The 8,315-nt window shown below is 42.0% G+C and overlaps 1 long non-coding RNA gene across 1 annotated transcript; it reads right to left on the bottom strand.

Annotated features, from left to right (window-relative positions):
- Window positions 1–3,357: 3,357 nt before the first annotated feature.
- LOC139793701 (uncharacterized) lies at window positions 3,358–7,032 on the bottom strand. The gene is made up of 3 exons (XR_011724729.1): window positions 6,850–7,032; window positions 5,199–5,917; window positions 3,358–4,902 (listed from the first exon to the last, which is right to left on the bottom strand). It is a non-coding gene; the product is annotated as an uncharacterized lncRNA (long non-coding RNA).
- Between the last annotated feature and the right edge of the window lie 1,283 nt (window positions 7,033–8,315).

Here is an 8,315-nt window from a genome sequence, read left to right as displayed (position 1 = left end):
TCTTTCTGTGGAGTGTTGTGGTTGTAAAGGTACTTGTTGGTTTGGTACACAATAACATAGATGTATGTTTGCTATACACCAGAGAACTTGAGGAATATATGTTGATGAAAATTTTATAATATGATAAATCACTGCAAGAAAAAAATAAATTATTTAAAAGACATAAGGATTTTTTTTTTTTCCTGCAGAAATCGGCCTACATCCCAGTGTTCCATGTATACTCTTCAGGTCATAAAAACAGCTGCTTTTAAAATGTAGATGATCCTCATATGCTTAATGAAATCACCCTTTGAGGGTCAGTAATGAAAAAAATTGTTTTTTAACAATTGTAAAATTATATTTTAGTGTCAGAAACAGACTGAAAGTGATCTTTATTCTGAATAAAGCACTTTTTAATTTCTGTTGGATATAGCCTGTGTATATATACATATGTATATACAACAGATTTGGGCAATTCAACTCTACATTCACTCAGATCATTGAACTAACTTCTCAATAAATAAACATTTTCAACAGTATTGAAAATAGCATAGATTTCCCCCTAAATTAAGAGAGAACAAATTTAAAACAAACTAAATTTCCAGTTTGGTGTTTTTTGGTCTAGCAACACTTTTGCTTTAACTTCAAAATCTGATACTGTTATGATTTTTATACTAACAAGAGGGGGGAAACATCGTGCCTAAATGGGATTTGGCGTTCAATTCAATTGTCTTAAGATCGAAATATTGTTGAGATTGGCTATAAATGAGTCTTATAGCAGAAGAATAAAAGATATCTGTAATTTAGAACGTGGATTTTATATATATTTATACATGTGCTAGGATCACAGCTCAGAATATCTGACAAAGTCAACAGGATTATGTTGAATGACACCAGTTCAGGATCTGCATCTGGGCAGAAAGTGTTGGATGGATCAGATACTTGAGCCAGACACCAGTGACCATTGCAGAGAGAACATTTTCCCAATAGCAAGGGGGGCTTTCAATCATCTGATACCCTTTTATTGTGTTTTGTTAACAACCATTGCTCAACCTTGGTGATTTTAGGCATATTTCTGCAAAACTACTAACATATGAAATTAACATACAGTGGTAATGCCAATGCAAATCAAGCAGAAAGCAATATTAAGATCACCAAACTTCTGAGGGAGCTTTAAAAACCATGAGACTAGATTTTAAAAAGCATATATACAATTCTTCAGTTCTTTAATTTGTCTTCTGGTTTCTGAGGCTTAACAGGACCTTCAACTTTACTGTATTTATTTCTTATTTGTTATTTAGAAACAGGTTTAGAAACAGGTGGGTGGGTGTTGATTGGTTTTATCCGTAAGGAGCTCTGCCACCCTCAAACAGATCCTTCAAAGAGCAGGATCATTAAGAGGAAAAATAGCTTGTAGATAGCTATAATAATTGCTTGTAGATACCCTGAGTCAGGTGGATTGAGTTCTGTGACAAGGTTGTTGAATATGAAATGATTGCCAGCAAATTATTTTTATTGCATAGAAGGACATCAGCCATGCTGACAAAAGGCATTTTAAGTGCTAAGCTTGATCACACACTCATGGGAAACCACAGTGATGTCTCCTCTTGTTAATCAAATTCAAGAATTGCTTTAGCAGCTCTAGGAATTGTATACTTTAAGCTTTAAAACACATGTGAAGCTTTTACTAAAGCAGATGAGTTAGGAATACCATTAGAAAATTTAGAAAATTAGAAACTTTGCTACTTAACTTTCTAAAATATGGAGCTTTGAACTAAGTAGGTGCAGTTTTGGATTTGCTGAAATTTTCTCCTCTAGATTGGTATCTCAGAGTGTATTTTTTCCCAGAAACTTGATTGAAATAGTCCAGGTGCCTGCATGAGAGAGGTGGACTGAAGAGGTAAATTTTGCCTGGATTAAAAAAGAAAACCTTTCAGCCACTCAGCTGAGAAGTTAGAGCAGGATGATTCTCTGGACCACATGGATGAGACCTGCCCCCACCCCTCAGACAGACATTTTCTCCAAATCTGCCCAATTTATCAAGCCCCTGGGAAAAAAAACCAATCAACCAACCAAAAAAAAACGTAACAAAACCAAAAGCCTCACTCCATGTGTGTTCAACCCAGACTCAGTAGGTTTGGTAGCCACATCTCAGCCAAGCTCCATCAGTGCCCAGGCTGGTGTCCAGGAGGCTGCTCTCCTGCCGCCCTCCCTGCCTGCCCCAGCACCAGCTCCCTGCAGCTGCCTCTCTGGTGCTGCAGTCCCCAGAGGCTTCACACCCTACTCTGAAATACAGGGAGACTGCTTTTTCCTTAACTGCAAATCCTTCATCTTTCCACAAAGGCTGCCTGGCAGCCCAGCGTGCTCAAGTCCTGCCTGAGACTTAAATTCTCCTGAGTTTAAAAGCTTTACCTGGTTGTTTTGATGGTATTTTTTTGCCTGCCCTGCAGCCGTGCTGGGAATTTGCAAGGGGCAGGACTCTTACATTTGAGCCACGGGAATCAAAGGTGTCTGGGGGCTCTCCTTGACCTTCCACAGGCTTGTTCAGTGCCTGTGCTCCACAGATTCTACACGTTGTGTAGAATCATAGAATCATAGAACTGGCTGGGTTGGAAGGGACCTCAGAGATCATCAAGTCCAACCCTTGATCCACTACCACTGCAGTTACCAGCCCATGGCACTGAGTGCCACATCCAGTCTCTTTTCAAATATCTCCAGGGATGGAGAATCCACCACTTCCCCGGGGCAGCCCATTCCAATTCTTGATCACCCTCTCAGTAAAGAAATTCTTTCTAATGTCCAACCTAAACCTCCCCTGGCACAACTTGAGACCGTGCCCTCTTGTCTTGCTGAGGGTTGCCTGGGAAAAGAGACCAACCCCCACCTGGCTACACCCTCCTTTCAGGGAGTTGTAGAGAGTGATGAGGTCTCCTCTGAGCCTCCTCTTCTCCAGGCTGAACAGCCCCAGCTCCCTCAGCCTCTCCTCATAGGATCTGTACTCCACCTTCAGGCTTTTCCCTTGCACCACCGGGCTGCCAGCCTGTCCCCTCTAGTCCCATGCCTGTTGCAAGCATAGATAAGTAAAAATTTACTGTGTTTTTAAAGGGATATAATTACATTAAGTATGGGGAGGTTGTATGTTATCTCCATGGGAACATCTGGAAGCAGATTTTTAGGATCCCTTAAAATTGAAAGTGCATGGTAGGGGCAGAGGGCAACTGGGATCCTGCAAGCGTGTGTCTAAAGACAGAGAGAGGCTGGGTGGCAGATGGTGGCTGATGGGTGAACTGGGATGGTCACTGAGGAGGCCAGGCAGAAAGGTGGAAGCAGCTCCTTTCCAGGTGCCCTCAGCATCGTGCAGCCCAGAATAAAAGAACAGAACAGAAACAAAGTTTATTAGAAGGAGAAATATCTTTCATAAAACCATGTGATTGCATTCAAAACAAGCAAACAAACCAAACAGAAAAACCTCAAAAATAAACAACCAAACCCAAAAGAAAACAAAATAAACAACCCCACCACCACAACCAAACCACCCCAAACAAAAACAAACAAACAAAAAAAGAAAACTTCCAGATTTACAAGAGCTTCCACATGTCTGACAGATTTCCAATAGAGATTGAAAAGGATTACACTACCTTGAGTACTTTAATCAGTAGGGTAGGATGAGAGAAAAGAGTGGTGTTTCTACCTCCCTACATGTCTACATTCAACAGAACTGTGACTACAACGTGGAATAGAACATGCTGTGCATTTAAAATACTTCCACAAATCAGGGAAGCATCGTACAACAGGGAGTTTTTCCACACATTCTGGAGGCAACGTGTATCTTGGGGGGACTGACAACATCTGAGCATGGTTTTCACCCAGGAATTGTCCTGCAAACACAGCAAGTTGCCCCATACAAAATCAGAGAAGGGAGTTTCCAGCTACAGCATCCTTTTTTCCCCAGTTCTGCTCTTCCTTGTGATGCTGAGACACCCAGGGCAGCAATAGACTCTTTACACCCAGCTGACATCAAAACACTTTCTCTCTCAGATTACTAGAATCTGCAGAATTCAGCTGTTTTGAGAGCAGTCAGAGGTCACTGCAAATCAGCAGTCTTTGAAAAGTAACCTGTCAAGGCATCCACTTCTTATGGCTCACCACATCTATCTAAACATATCTATACACAAAATGGATGATGTCTCCTGCTGCCCTTTCGAATGGTTTAGTGTAAGACCTCTCTGTTTTCTCAGCCTTTGTACTGCTCTGATACACAGGGCCAGCCAGCAATTCCAATTAAAAGAGCAGGACAGAAAAAAAAAAAAGGAGTGGGTAGATCTTCCAGATGGCTTTGAAGAGGCATCAGTCTGCTATAGAGATTCACAACACCCCAGACAAGTGGTTAGACAAGCCAAGAATATGCATTAAGGCTAAAATCACAGTATTGCATCAAACACAAATGTTTTTTCTGTATATTAAACACCACAGCAATTTGCCTGATGGGAAAAGGTGAAAGTGGAAACTTAAACAAAGATGATACTGCTAAATTTTAATACTTTCCTATTATTCCTATTGCATGCTAATTGTTCTTATCTTGTTGCCCAGCAAGTGCACATCTGCAGGCACTGAAGCATGGTCTACCTTGGAGAAAAGCAGGGCAAAAAAGCTCCACCATTGCATGTAGCAGTTAAAGAGCAGCACAGCCTCCTCCCTGTGATGGCTTCATCCTCTCCTCTCTGATCAGCTGATGCCAAGGCAGGACTGTCCATTCTGCCACTGGGTTTTGCACGTCAGACATCTAGAAATGTTTGCACATCAGCCTCAGAAACCAACAGCATCCTGTATCAACATCTTTTGATGTAGATCTTTTTGCCATTGCCATGAATAGGATAGGCTGAAAGTTTGTCAAATTCCCAGGACAAGTGATTTGTTATGCTCCTGTGAGAACACAAAAAAAAACCGAAAAAAACCCCCACAACAAAGTAACAAAACCAAACCAAAGAAACCCAACCCATCTGAACGAAAAAAACCCAAACCCCAAAAATACAAAAAAAAAAAAAAAAAAAAAAAACCCCCAAAAAAAACCACCCAAAAAACAATGAAAAAAAACCAAAACAAGAAACAAGTTGTTCTGTCCAAACAGACATATCAGGCTCAACATTTCCATAGGCATGTATTGCATAGCTCAAATACAGAGACTAATTTCTGAGTGTGGATAGGGAAAACGACCTTACCTTCCAAGCATCTCTCTCTATTCAAAACTAGACACACATTTTTTGACTATGTGGCCCTGCCAGTGACTTTGCCTGCTCGAATGATGCAGTGCTGGGGCATCTCCTTGTGGTAACAGCTCAGTGGCTTTGGGGAAACATGGCAGAGGTTGCCTCATTCAAGCACCATGTGTCCCACACACAGTGACACACACCACCAGGAGATAATCCTCAGCTCAGAAAGAGCCCAGTTATTTTGTGACCATCAACAGCAGTCGGTGAAAACCCAAACAGGGTACTCAGGGGTAGGAATTTGCAGACCTCGGCACTTCCCTAAGCCACATCTGCACCCGTGGCTGGAGGAGAGCAGCAGCAACCAGGAGAGCAGTGGGAGCCCGAGAGGCCCAGCCTGCCCCTGGGATGCCCTGGGGGAGCTCAGGGGGGTGGAGGAGGCTGCTGCTGCTCTCCCCCCATGGTGAGACCATTTCCCTGCTCCGGGCAGGCTGCTGAAGCTGCTCCAGCAGTGAGGGCAAGGGGTGAAGGGGGATGGTTGCTTTTGCAAACATGGTTAACAAAATGTTGATATTATGCTTAGCTGTTGTCTCCTTGTCACTGGTTACTTGCAGTTATAGGTCCAGATGTTAAAGATGCCAGCACAAGATGGAGCTGATGCACTCCTTGCTCCATAAGGTCTTCTTCAATTTCCAGGCACCCTCTGGGCTCATGGGACTGTAGACAAGTGCCTAGAGAGGGGAAGGGGATATCTGTAGGTTTTATACAAAGTTCAGTTCATTCCATAAATATGGGCTTCTTGTTCCATTTGAGATATCTCAAGGTATCCAACTTATCCTCAAGATCATGAGCCTCCCACTGGTCTTGTGCTGTATCTGCCAGCCTTGTGTGGACATTTCTGCAGGGAAATTCAAATTGTGATTCAGCAAATTAGCTGAATTCACCAAATCCTCCTCTGTCAGCTACCTGTCACACAGTGGTGGACTGTTTGCACAACAAAACTCATAAGGAAAGACTTAATCATGTTACTGCAAGATACAGGTGGAAAGAGTGTGATTCCCCTGGAAAGTGTTAGTATATCACCTTGGATTTATAGGCTGTGTCCCTAGTGTCCGTAGAGAGCTATGAGGCTCTCTCCTTGGCTATCCAATCTTTCCTCTGTACAGCGAAGGAGTTTGGATCAGCCACCAATAGCCCAAAACATCCTCCACAGCTGAAGGTTGGTTTCCCATTTCCACTCCTGGGGACACTCTGGTTTGCAGAACTGGCCCTCAGACACCCACTCAAGCAGCCAGTTCAAGATACTGAGATATGGTCCTATGAAGGACATCTGTAGCAATCACTGTTGGTCTTAAATGCCACAAAATATAAGCAACCATACAAATGTTAAGAAATGAAATTGATAGAAATAGCATTGAGAATCCCTTCACAGGACATACACAGGTCCCCTAAATTATCACAGTTTATAGAAGGACCCTTTTCCCAGGTCCTGTTCCCAGGCTAGGGCCCATTTCACACCTAGGGAGGGTTGCCTCCAAAACACCAACACTGACAGCTATATTGAATTTTCAACATTAATAGAGCTTAAATACTCTTCAGAAAGGCCATTTTTGTCTCAGACTAACAGTGTCTGAGAATAAAAGATACTTAGATACTGACTTACCATATCGCTGCTCCACTGGACTTCGTGACTGATGTGAGGGGACCCTGGATCTGCTTCCCTTTGTTCTTCCATATTCTTGCTTAAGAATCCCTTTGTGAGAAAGGAGATACTATGAAGATAAAAGTAACAGAGAAAAAGTTATGGCCTGTGTTATTCAAGAAGTCAGGCTTGTAGATCTAGTGGCCTCTCTAGTCCTGAAACGTGGAGGTTTCTGACTGGCAACATCCATTCACTTGCTGGAGAAACCTCCAGGCCCCAGGCAATTGGATCATCTTTCATACCATCTTGCACTAACTGGCAATAATGAAGGTATGTGGATAATGTTTTTAAGACAAACTCAGAGTAATCCTAGCGGTATGGATACCATTAACTCACAGACTCACCATCAAAGCCCAAACAAGAGGCTGACTTTATGACATTTTGCCTCACTCTCGGTGAGGGTTCCTTTGGTAAGTAAGTCATCTTCCATAACAAATTAAAGGTATAACTGCTCATCTTGCTATGCAAGATTCAGCCTGATAGAAAATCCATGAAGTGTTCTGATAGTTTTTTATAAATCCAGAATTATGGATATCATGTTTTGCAGGCGTTACATGATGATAAGTGGAAAGCAAAGAGTAAGAAATCATCTAATGATTTCTATCATCTCATCATTCCTCACCCAGCTCTCCATCACTGTATCTAATCTACTCCACCAGAAATAACTTTTCTCAGGGAATTATTTGCAGCATAGGAAATATCCTTAGAAGGATGACAAGGTGTGCAATGGCCAACCTCAGTGTAAGGTCCCTGTCTCCAAATATCAGTGGGATGGGGCATTTTCACTATTTCAAACAGAGAATGAAGTTAAATTTGAGCTGCCTTCAGCCTAGCCTCTGACTTGGGTGGGATGGTTAGCTTTCTGGTCCCAACTAGAGTAGCAGAAAACACAAAAGTGATATAAACAAAGAAATAATCCTAATCAGCCAATGAATTTCTCTACAAAGTGTGTCTAAAACTTCTCCCCCCTGCTCAGTATACTTTGGGTACTCTAAAGGAAAGGGCAAAAGAGGAGTAATAAAAACACCTTTAGGTACTAAGAAATCAGCTCATAAAATAAATACAATAAAAATGTCAATTATTAGATCTACAGGACAAGATAAATACAAATGGACTATATCCCCAAACTAGCAAATTATGGGGAATCAGTCTCAATAAAAAGAACTGCTAGGATAAGCTATTTGGAAAGCAGATACAAGCCCTGCCTGGCTTAGAACCATGCCCTTCTCTGGAGTGATTAATGTTTTTTGCTGCCAGATGACACTGAACTTTGCAGTGAGTGAGGCTTGGAGGAGGCATTTGTAATGTCTGTCTGTAACCTCCAGAAGCATTATGACTTCTGTGGAGGATAAATGCACAACTCTCTGCAATTTCTGCTAGAAGACAGACTCTGTTAGAACAGAAATTAAACATATTTACAAGACAGT

Source organism: Heliangelus exortis, chromosome 2, assembly GCF_036169615.1.
Source record: "Heliangelus exortis chromosome 2, bHelExo1.hap1, whole genome shotgun sequence".
Classification (NCBI taxonomy): domain Eukaryota; kingdom Metazoa; phylum Chordata; class Aves; order Apodiformes; family Trochilidae; genus Heliangelus; species Heliangelus exortis.
Note: the sequence above shows the minus strand (reverse complement) of the source record. Positions and strands in the feature narration are given on the sequence as shown.